The sequence below is a fragment of the Dama dama genome, chromosome 5 (genome assembly GCF_033118175.1).
Source record: "Dama dama isolate Ldn47 chromosome 5, ASM3311817v1, whole genome shotgun sequence".
In the NCBI taxonomy this organism is placed as follows: domain Eukaryota; kingdom Metazoa; phylum Chordata; class Mammalia; order Artiodactyla; family Cervidae; genus Dama; species Dama dama.
Window position 1 is genome coordinate 82,314,315 of NC_083685.1, and position 12,514 is coordinate 82,326,828.

Consider the following 12,514-nt stretch of genomic DNA (forward strand, 5'->3'; position numbering starts at 1 on the left):
CAAAAGCGTCAAATCTGAAGAATTTAAAAATGGCTATAGGTCAAAGCATTAAAACTACTTTGGGAATGGAGTGGCTATAAGGGGAACCCAGTGAGGAATCTGCCAGGGGTTAATTGCAACCCTGCATGAAAAGCAGTTAACAAGTGAGAATTAGAACACCCAGGAGGAAAAGAAAAATGTTTCCAGTGCCATAAGAAATAAACAACAAAGGAGGAATATTTCCTTTGGCTACCACTATGTCCTTTTCAAAAGCTCTGAGGAGCTAAGGGGAATGCCAAGGACTGGTTTTCTCAACTCCCTCTGAAACATTTGTCTTCATTACCACTCTTTTTAATCAGGGCTCCTTCATGAGTGTTTCTGCTCAGCCCCTAAGGGGCAGCTCTGGTCTGCGATAAATCAGAGTCCACACCGCAAGTCACTAATCAGCACTCCCAGGGAAAGAAAAACAGAGAAGTGCAGACCACTATGCTGAAAAGGCCTGGGGGCTCACAGGCCTCCAGGAAGAAAGGCCCTAATGTAGAAATAATAAATGAGTGGATGCGGACGCGGACTCCAGTGCCTAGGACTTATTTCAAAATCTCAAACGCGAATTGTTCACACTTAGTTGTAAAAGTTTAGAAGATAATTTCGTTTCAGCAATGTAAGGGAGATTATGTATGCGTTTGCTTATTAACAAGTTGAATCTGGACCCCAGGCTCAATGATTTCCATACCTAATCCACAGATGTCATTAGGAAATAAAAAAATTCCTGGTGAGAACTCTAATATCTATAATATGACTTGACTTTGCTTAAATGGGATTAGAATAATAAATTATGAACATATTACATTTTTTCCTTTGGAAAGGATCTTAGAAATAATCTTAAAAAAAGATTAAATGCAGTTGCCGCAAGTCACTAGAGCTAGTTAGTAGCAGAGTTTCCTCTAGAAACCAGGATTCCAAACACCTTATACAACTATAGATCTCATGCATGACTCAAATACTGAAAAAAACACCACTTAACAAAGATAGACAAGTGAAAAGTAAAATATGACTTAGGAAATGTGGGCTACAGCCCTATGTCCACCACTTAACCACTTTCCTTCGTTAAATCACCGAACACTATGAGTCTCAATTTCTTTGTCTGTGAAATGGGGTTTACATATTTCCCGAATATACTATAGGGCTGCTGCAACATATACACTGGGTTGGTCAAAAATTTCACTTGGGTTTTTCCATAAGATATTACAGAAAAAGAACTTTCTGGCTAACCCAATACAAGGTGTTATTTAATTACTATAAACAACTTTCCTGAGAGCTTAAATGGACTTAAGAGCTAACAGGATATAAAACTGAGAAAATTCACTTTTCAGAGGAATACCATCCAGATTTGGCAAATAATTCCAGGACCCAAGGATACAAGCTTAGATACGAAATCACTCCTGAGATATAAAATCAGACCGCACTGTGGCATGCAAACTCGCAAGTCAAGAGTTGAGCCACGGCTTCCAAAATAGATGCTAACTTTTCTAATGGGAAACCTAAGACCTACTTTATGTCCACCTGCCTATGACCCCAGAAAGACATCACAGGTGACACTTGCCACATACATGACGCTGAGCAGCAATAAAGGCAAACACCTGCTGAGGAGCCAAGAACCTGGTGCCATTCCAGCTTTGCTGGCATTTCATTTCTTGTTGCATGTGAAAGCTACGGCATGATAACGTCATCTCAGCATGGCCTGACAGATATGGATACTGTCCTTACACAGAGCAAAGAGGAGGCCCAATGACTCTATGAGGCAGAGTCATAGCGATCCAAAAAAGCTAGTTTTCCTCCACTCAAATATCATTAAAATATAACTAACGAATGAGCATCCATCAAAGTGATAAACGCTTCCCGCATCTAACTGCATAAAACAGCCTCCTGCTTTTCCTCTTGAAACCAGAAACTTCGTTTGTCACTGACTTCATGAAGAAAAGCTCTCACAAAACCTCAGGAAAAACAGTTTGATAGTGATCTTAGGAGCCAGAATTGGAACTGCTTGGAGCCCAACTGAACTAAAAAGAAGAACAATTTGACTAGACTGCAGGTGCTTGCAGAAGGGACATACAAGAAGCATGGCTGGAATTGTGAATTTTCATTCAAAAAACTAGACTTCATATTGTAAAATGGGAATAATGACATGAGAAAAGCAGTATTTGTGGAATAAGTTTCTATCAGCGTATGCAGGGCTTCCCTGGTGACTCAGACAGTGAAGAATCTGCCTGCAATACAGGAGACCCAGGTTGGATCCCTGGGTCAGGAAAATCCCCTGGAGAAGGGAGTGGAAACCCACTCCAGTATTCTTGCCCGGAGAATCTAATGGACAGAGGAGCCGCAGGCTACAGTCCATGGGGTTGCAAAGAGACAGGCGCACGCGCGCGTGCGCGCACACACACACACAGAGTAAACTGGGAGAAGTGGCACGGCCAGAAAGACTAATATTTAGGGGGCCAATCTGGACACTGCTGCAGTGCTCCAGGCAAGAGATTAAGAATCAGTTTTGTGGTTATTCTGATGAATGGGGACAAGGCTTGTACTGACTATTCTCTTGGACAGAAGAGAATTAATGATATTGTAATAGCAAAGAACAAATCTCACTCCATATTAGATCTGTTTCTTTTATTTTAATCTTTATAATCTATCACTTTTGCTTGATGTGAAGAATGTTGCCTATAGTCTGAAATATTAACATATAATATAGCCCATTCTCAAGACTCTGATCTCTAAGGGTGCAACATTTTTTCATTCACGGAGACATTAAAAGATAAAGAACAGAGAATAACATTTGCCTTGTTGGAGTTTTACAGGAACATTGTGACCTGACCTATGAAGACAGCTGCGAGAACAAAGGATTCCAACACCAAGAAGTGTGCGGCACCCAACCGGAACCCTCCCGTACCTTGCCTTTAATTTAATAAGTTACCTGAAACCTCTTTGGGGACTACAGGGTTTTCAGGGCATTAGCCACCCATTTTCCTCGCATGGCCCTGCAGTAAACCTTCCTCTGCTCCAAACTCAGATGTTATTTTGGTATCTTTTGGTCTCACTGTGCGTTGGGCACACAAACTGGCATTTGGTATTAATGCTAAGGAAATCATACAGGTTAGTTTCTCATAGCTAACTGGGAAGATATTCTATTTGTTGGTTTTTAAGGAGCTGTGAAAGTTAGAATAAAGAGGAATACTGATGCAATTGTTATTAAGTACTATTAAGAATCTGAAAGAGCTTTAGATAAAAAACTATTGACTGTAAATTTAGAATTATTCATTATGAACTCAGTCAAGTTGAGTGTGGGTCTTTCAGCTGCCTACCAAATATGTGATTAGAACAACTGGACAGATGCTATTAGGGAATCATCCACATGCTCTGGGGGACGTGCCAGCTATCTAAGCCACAGAAGCAGAGTGTGGGTGATAATGCCATGGACTCCAACATGGCCTTTACGAACAACAACAGACCAAGAATCACTCGTGGTCTGAAGAAGAGCAACAACAGATTTGTTAAGTACAGATATGGATTGTATTTTTCTTTCAAATGTTGCAATTAAGCCAGATATAATTTAATGTTGCACTGTGAGAAATGAATCAGTCTGCCTTTACACACAAAAATAGGCTTCCCTGGGGGCTCAGTGGCAAAGATTCTGCCTGCCAGTGCAGGAGACACGGGCTCAACACCCGGGTTGGGAAGATTCCCTGGAGGAGGACATGGCAACCCACTCCAGTATTCTTGCCTGAGAAATCCCACGGACCGAGGAGCCTGGTGGGCCACAGTCCATGAATCGCAAAAGAGTTGGATACGACTTAGCGACAAAACAACACCACCACAGAAAAATGGCTTCTATAGACCGTGAAGAGTAGCCCAGCAGAAGAAATAAATCAAGGTATGTTTTCTAAATATGTGCAGAACACGACATACAGAAGTTCATGGGAGAACAAAAGGTGTCTAAGAGAGGTTCTAAAACTGAGGATCAGCACCTTATATTGTACAAGACCTCGCCCGTGAGAGCAAAGCTCCTCCTCTGTAAGGAACTGAGGTGCTGTGAGGAGCGCCTTGAAAGTTGAAAGTAAAGTCTGGCTGCTAAAAAGCAGCCCCTCTCAGATATATTCTCCTTCCTGACAAATACCCACCCACCAGCAGGCCTGGGAGACACATGGCGACCAGAGCAACTTGTCAAAACTTATCATTATAAAACGTCCATCTTCTAAAACTACAACCTCTGCTCAACACAGTGTTTTCCTTGGAAGACGGCTCTTCTGAGAGCTATAAAAAGGTAGTTAGAATTGATGAGGTAAGCTCCTGTAGTTGAACTAACAATCATGTCAGAAATGTAAAGGTGAATAACGATGGTGGAATGCTTAACCAAAACCCCTAAACAATAAGGACAACAAAATTCATTAATTATGTCCTTCTACTTCAAAGAATTTCATAATTCTTAGCATTCCTCTCTGGATAAAAGAAAGCTGCGTGCAAGTTATATGGCCCTCCTCCTTTAATTTCCTTTCTTATTCCATACCCTCAGGTGGCTAGCTTGGTGCTACATGGCCTAGGCTACATATAAGTTCACAGCTCTTTGCCTGATCTCATGATCCTCTATCAAAACAGCACTTTCAGAAGTGTTTCCTGTCTAGTTCTGCCATTGCGTGAGTGTTTCCTTGGCTGGATCAGCTGCCAAATTAAGTACCTTTGGAAAAAAAAAAAACAAAACTGCAGGGAACTCAATATAGCCCTGTCCCCCCTCCACCTTAGGTCTGACATCCGGAAGTGACTTAGGAAGTACTCTAATGGTTACCAAATTTTTGGAAACTGATTTAACTTTCCTGAGCTAAACATGTGTTTAGAAGAGACGGCATCACTAATCATCACTTGACCTTGTGACAGACCAAAAGTTGCTGATTTTTTTCCTTAAAAAAAAGAAAAAAACAACTTCTATCAGCTAGCACAATGATGTAAATGCAAAATCATGCTGTGAGATGACTGCAAACATGCTGATTTCCAGATGTTTGACAAGATAATGCAGAAACACCAAAAAGGAAGGCAAAGAGTTTCCGTCACAAACTCTGCTTGGTTACTTGCTTTCTGGGGACTATACACAGCTGTCAAACCATTTAGGATAAAGAAGAACCAAAGGTTTCTTGTTACTTGTCAAATTCTAATCCATTGACTCTGGGTAAAAAGAACTTTGTCTCTGAACAAAGATTTTTCTCTGTACAAAAATTTTTTCCAAATTTGTTATTACTACTGTGATCAAAAATAACTGCAGTGTGATTTACTCAAATGTGTATTTATTGTTGGGCTTCCCAGGTGATGCTAGTGGTAAAGAATCCGCCTGCCAATGCAGGAGATGGGAGGAGTCACAGGTTTGATCCCCTGGAGGAGGGCATGGCAACCCACTCCAGAATTCTTGCTTGAAGAATCCCATGGACAGAGGAGCCTGGCAGGCTACAGTCTATGGGGTCACGAAGAGTCAGACATGACTGAAGTGACTTAGCATGCACAAACATATTTATTGTTGCCATACCTTTTATTTAAATAAGCTTGTACACCAACCATAGAAGGTACAAATCTGAAGCAAAGCTCTGCACATTCCGCCAAATATCCCCTTCGTACATCAGCCATAGATAAAATCATGTCAAAACAGAATCTTACTTGGCCTGCCCCTGCTGCATCTGCTTCTTTTTATAGACTCATCCTTGACTCACACTATTCCTGGTGGAAGCCTTCCCCTCAAAATCCAGATTTAGTTGTCAGATTTGCAATATCCAAAAAAAAAAAAAAAAAAAAAAGTGTCTCAAATGAATGGGTTCCTTAAAAGAAAAGCCAAACTTTGGGTAATTACATTCAAATTCCTTAATCACCTTAACTGAGCTCAATGGGAACTGTGGTGTTTCTTTCCTATATATCTTCTCCAGAGCCACATTAATGTAATACAAATTCTTTGTCCAAAGGGAAATCCAACATAAAGACTCCCCCTTGGCACAATGTTAGTTTCAAGTGTATGCTTCTTGTCTGTTTCAGGCAGCAGCTGCTGCTAAGTCGCTTCAGTCGTGTCCGACTGTGTGTGACCCCATAGACGGCAGCCCACCAGGCTCCGCTGGCCCTGAGATTCTCCAGGCAAGAACCCTGGAGTGGGTTGCCATTTCCTTCTCCAATGCAGTTTCACACAGCTTGAAGCAGTATATGTGTATGTATATATATATGCATGTTGTATTCAGTCGCTCAGTTGTGCCAACTCTTTGCTACCCCATGACTGCAGCACACCAGACCTCCCTGTCCTTCACTATCTCCCAGAGTTTGCTAAAACTCATGTCTATTGAGTCGATAATGCCATATTTATATCACCCTCCTCACACCTCATCCAACCCTCAAAAGAAACCAGGGAGGAAATGGATTCAGAGAATATTAGGAATATTTGCAAGTACATCATTTACCAACAGTGTTAGATGTTACCGCAATTTAGTACTACTTGCTTCTTTCCCACCTCTGGGCTAAGAAGAGGATTTTACTTCCCCATCCCCTTAAAACTCTAATCCACCAGTCTCGGAACTTTTTGTGATAATGGAAATGTTCTACATTTTGTGTTGTCTGGTACAGTAGATTTAAAATGCGGCTAGTGCCACTGAGGAACTTAATAGTATATATTTCAATTAATTTTCATTAATTTGGTGGCTCAGCTGGTAAAGAATCTGCCTGCCAATGTAGGAGACAAGAGAGATGTGGGTTTGATCCATGGGTTGGGAAGATCCCCTGGAGGACGAAATGGCAACCCACTCCAGTACTCTTGTCTGTAAAATTTCATGGACGGGGAGGCCTGGCGGGCTACTGTCCATAGGATCGCAAAGAGTCGGACATGACGGAGCACACAATTTGACTTTAGATAACCAAATGCAGCTAGTGCCTATTGCATTGGACAGCACAGTTCTAACCCACGAGTTGTGAGCAGAAGTGACTAGTGTGACACCTCCAATGTCCCCTCTCCCCTGCCATGGTCACCTGCAATAATTTGACAATGAAGCTTTAGTTAATCAAGTTCCAAGAGTAGAGACAGCATGAAGCAGAGACTCCTGCAACCTCTGATGGGCAATAATTTAGCCAGAAAAGTCACAAAATGTACAAGAAAAAAAGGAGAGAAAGAACTGATCTTTGTGAAGACCGTATGGGTCAAATATTATCCACAAAAAGCTCAAGAAGCTCCTGCTTCACATGTACAGGTGGTGGTGGAATGAGAAAGGGAAAGGCAGCTGCTCAATCAGCCTAAAACTACTCCTAAAGGTGGAACATAATATAAAACTTAAGAGCCTGTGATAGAGGGTGTATGACTTAAGACATTGTACTAACGGCTCAGAAAAATAACACAAGAGAAAATTTTAACACATATTATGTTGCTCTTGCCATGGAAGATATTTTTGTATTCAAAGCAGCAAAAATATATTTCTGAGCAACAAAATTTCCCACAAAGAGAAAAATCCCCTAGTCATGAAAGAGTTAAAAGCAACCAAAATTAGACACAGTTCATGTTAAAGGTTAGAAGAATAATCAGTCATTTGAAAAACACTACATAAACATTTTTCCGGATGCAATTTTCAGTCCAAGGATACATTTCCCAGTAGAAATCAGCAGCTAAAAAGGAAATCATTTCGTCTCCATAAGTGCCAAATTGTATCCTGATTTTTCCTGGTCTGGCTCAACTTTCAAAACTAGTGGTTCAACTTCTGCAATCTTTCACCCAATGACTATGTAAACACATCTTTATAAGACAGACATAATCCTTGGGTGGGCCAATTTATGTTGGATTATGAAAATACTTAAAATACAAAATCATTTAATGACTGTTGTCCTTTGGTTTTTCAGTAAAAGGAAAGGAAAATCCAGTTAACATAGGCAGTAGTTCCTGTGAAGATAATAAGACACACATATATTGCTTTCTCTTTTTCCAACGTTTTTGAAAATAAATATTACTGGCAAATCAGTAAAGCATTGCATCATATTTTGGCAAAGTGGTATGTAAATTAAGATTTGTAAATATACCTCCGACGTGTTCCATCACATGCCACACAATTGGAATGAATTAAACTACTCGCACGAGGCCAGGAAAAATTCTCACCCTTGGAAATACTTTGGATCCTCAGTATTCGGTCAGAGGTTATAGAAACATTAGTTTTAAGGATAAAGTAATCTTAAGTAAAAACCAAAGATTCATTCAGAATTTATTACTGCCTCTGATTCATATGTATCTCAGATTATTCAGAATGCTTCATAACACAATTCAAGCAGACTACTGAACCTATTGCTAGAAAAAACCATAAATTGTAAATCTTCATAGAAAGATAAACTCTGCTTTTTCACTTTTCCCTTGAAATTCTAGAGCTTTTATGGTCAGCTACAAAATGCATCATGAAAAGCCTATCTTCAACATTCAGCGTGTGGAGGGGAAGAACTTTAACTTTTCCTCCAATGAATAAAGTTATGTAAAAGAAGACATTTGAGGAGTCTTTGGAGAGTGCAGAATAAATTATTGCTGTAAGATCTGGAAAAGTTCGGTAGAACGTTAAGAGATTTTCACATCTGTGTCTATACATTCATGTCTTGGGAATAATGTATCTTCAAAACCATTCACAGAAAAATGTTGTCAAGTACTCCTTCCTTCAGAAAGCAAAGCTTAAGAGTTGCAATCACAAACATTTCATTGTACCATATGTTATTGAGAATTACACCAAATATCCATGTTTATATATTCATAGAAATGATTCCTGCCAATACTAGTAAAAATTATAACAAAGCAAAGAATTTTAAGTAGATTAATTCAATAAATGTTTTACAAATTACAGTGTAACTCTATGAATAATCTTCTAATGGCTATATTAGTCCTTCACGTTTGCTCCTGAGAAAACAAATAAGTATGTCACTGAAGCAGCATGAACAGACTATAGCAATGAACACAGCACAATGCACATCTTCCTCCCTGTGTTAGGAGAGACCAATGAATGATATGATTTTAATTCACAAAATTTTAACTGAATGTAAGACTATACTAGAGTTGCATTTTCCTGTTCAGAAGACTTGTTCTGCCCAAACCATCATGAAGTGTTTCACTGAGTATTTCCATTTAACCATAACTTGAAAGACACAAAATTTTTAACTTGTTGCCACAATTAGAAAATCTTTATTTCTTCTGAAAAGACGAAACATATACAAATGTTTGAAAAATTAAAGGCTGATTATTTAAATTTTGCTTTTAAATTAAAATATTTTGCATTCCTGGCCCATTTAAAAAACACTCTCTAATGAAAGCCACCATTATTTATAAGTGAAGAAAGAAAAGGGAATTTGTCTTACTTCTCCCCACTCCTCACTTCGCCATTGTCACCTGTATCTATTTCCAGGAAGCTAGGATTCATTAGGGTTAATCTGCCTACTAAATGAATAAACAAAGGATTTCTCTGTCACTAGAGGCCAGGTGAGCTGATAGCATCTTCTGACACAGAAATTCACCTGTACCATACAGCTCAGGAAATTACCTGCTGCAATCCCACACCCGGGATCACTTGGCAGGTAGATCTTTAATGCTGAGTAATGTATGGAAAATTGACTATAACCATTTTTTCAAAGGACTGAAAATCTTCCATATTTTAGAAGAAGAACATTTCTTACGAAATTAACTTTATACATTACCAAGGAAAACTAGAGCAAGTTTTCCATGACTTCCCCTAAAAACCAACAGTGGATGCAAGAACCAATGTCAAAGTGCCAACATGCAATGAAATAAGAACTGATACAACACCATTTTTATGAATCAAAAATCTTAAAACATACATACATACATATATATACAGGATAGAATATGATCAACTAAATTTAAAAATACATTATCATAATCCCTACCTGATAAATTCAGGCCAAATAAGGCTACATGACCTCAGTAGTTTATCAAGATGCCAGGAAAATTATTTGTTAATACATTAAATTGAAAACACTGCTTCTAAATGCTTCCCTTTGTGGAACAGAATCCCAGTATGTAAATAGAATTTACTTCCATATAGAAATCATTTTCCAGCTAAATAATCCAATAGGAAACAACTGGTAGTAAATGAACATAAAACAAAAGTTAAAAAAATGAGGTCAAAGACAGGTGACCTCTCTCCAGATGTTGGGGGAAGGGGAAGAAATATATCCTAGATATTACTTTTTTAAGATTTTTTTAACGTGAGCCATTTTTTAAAGTCTTGACTGAATTCGCTACAATAGTGCTTCTGTTTTATGTTTTGGTTTTTTGGCTGTGAGGCATGTGGGATCTTAACTCCCCAACCAAGGACTGAACCTGCACCCCCCTACACTGGAAGGCTAAGTCTTAACCACTGGACCACCAGGGAAGTCCCAAGATATTACTTTCAAATAATAGCTGATAGCTTAAGAATCAAGTGGGATAAGCAGGTAGGACAATCAGAGGACTGATTTGATTTGGTACAAGACACTGCAGCAACCAAACACTTAGACAAAACATGAAAACAAACAGTGGTTAGGGATTATTACCTCACATAGGTTCAAGCCTACGAGAGGGTCTAGTTGTGACACAGAATGACGTAAGACTAAATCTATCAGCTTTCGGGCCCATGAGGACCAACCAATGTAGGATCCTTGGCACAAGAGGCCACTACGTGGCTGAAACTGGTGTAAACTTTATTCAACTTTTAATAATACACTCACTGAGAAAGGGGGCCAAACTATTGGGCAGATTATATGTCATTCTCTAGCAGAAGTAGAAACCGAAGAATGGAAAGACTTAGGGAAAGGGTTAGTCAACACTTAACGCATGCTTACCGTGTGTCAAATCCCATAGGAAACAGGACTGGGTTTGCTCAAGGGTGATAAAAAACAGATACGATCTTTGTACATAGGATGTGTTATCAGTATTATGACACTGGAATTTCTTAGCTTCACAAGGGTTCCTTGGTTGTTTTTTACACTGAATATGTACATACTGTGTATGTATATATGGGGGAGGTGTGCATATAGGACAACAGAGCTCTCAGTGGGAAAATCCTTACAATGGGGACTCGAGCCTCATGTTCAACACACTGCACCTAAGGAAGAGCAGAGTAGAAAAAACTACAAAAGACTTACTCAAAATATGGGATCTTTCATAGTTTTTTTTTTAATCTGTTGGGCTGAGTTTTCTGAAATCAGCCATTTAAACATAAATCAAAGTAAATGTAAACTGTCTGTGACTCCCAATAGCCATCAGCTTATATTATTGTATTGACAACAGATGCTAAATAGATGAATGTCATATATACATATTCCTGAATTTATTTTCGCTGAGAGGGTTCTTTGGTGTATGTGGGAAAATTCGGCATGTCAGTTTAAGGAAATGTATATGATTTCCCTTTCAAGACCCTACAAAAACATATGGGAGCAAGATAATGTTTGGCCTGACCTGCCAAAATCCTGGGGCGATCACCTCAAATCCGCGCCGCATTCCTGAGTACTAATGCTCACACCGGGGCTCTTGCATTAGCAGATGTGTGAAAACGCGTGTACTCTGAGAACTCCCTCACGGCTCCACATCTGAAGAAGCGCCTCTGCAACAGCTATTCCAGCCAAAAGCTGAAATGATATTTCCAAGTTAAGTATACCTTCATTGAAGCCAGTGTCTGGACAGAAAAATTCAACCGAAGGGTTTGTTTTCTGGCTCAGAACCAAGAGGAGCCCGAGCGAATGTGACACAGATTTTCAGGAGCCCTCCCCTGCTCCACGCCCTGTCCTCCCATTCTATCAGAGATGCTGGGAATTTTTCCTTGCTCATGTAACAATTTCCCACTTCAAATCCATCACTGGAAGAGGCACGTACTCGACTATTGGCTGTGATTAAAACGGGGGCATGTTGAACACTGCCAGTAGTTCATTATTTCAGCTATGGCTAAAAAACAGGCTGAGAACATTAACAAAACCAAACTACCTTCGCATACTTTCTTTAAAATTTTTTCTTGTTAAAAAAAATAATAATAGATTTTTAAGCCTTCTAAAAGTAACACAAATTCCCTGTAGAAAACTTTGGCAACACTTTAAAGAAGAAAGTTAAAAATGCCCCACATCCCACCACTGAGAGGTTAAATACTCTTTATATTCTGGTCCTTTGCCTTCTAGTTTCTCAAAAGTATAAAATGCAGTTCTGTCTCCTTTTACATTTATAACAGCGAAATGAAAAGCAGTAGTCACGATCTGAGTTAGACAAAAAGCATTAAACAACAACCAAAAGAGCATTAAATCTAGAAATGTTAAAAAGGACACCTAGTATGCTCCATCCTGCGGTGAAGCCCTAACAGTTATGGATATCTATATGTCATGTAACATGGACATTATATAGCAAAGCTGCAGAAATATAAGGAGAAGTATTAGTAGCATGAGGTTTTAATTCACTGTTCTCAGCCTAGGATGGGGCATGTATGGCATCAAAAGACACAAAAACATAATTAATGAGGTAAATTTGATATAA

The 12,514-nt window shown here is 39.3% G+C and overlaps 1 protein-coding gene across 1 annotated transcript in view; it reads right to left on the minus strand.

The window, feature by feature from the left end:
* The window catches only part of BCAS3 (BCAS3 microtubule associated cell migration factor), a 583,611-nt gene that overhangs the window by 232,706 nt on the left and 338,391 nt on the right, over nt 1-12,514 (minus strand). The gene's annotated exons all lie outside the window — the stretch shown is intronic.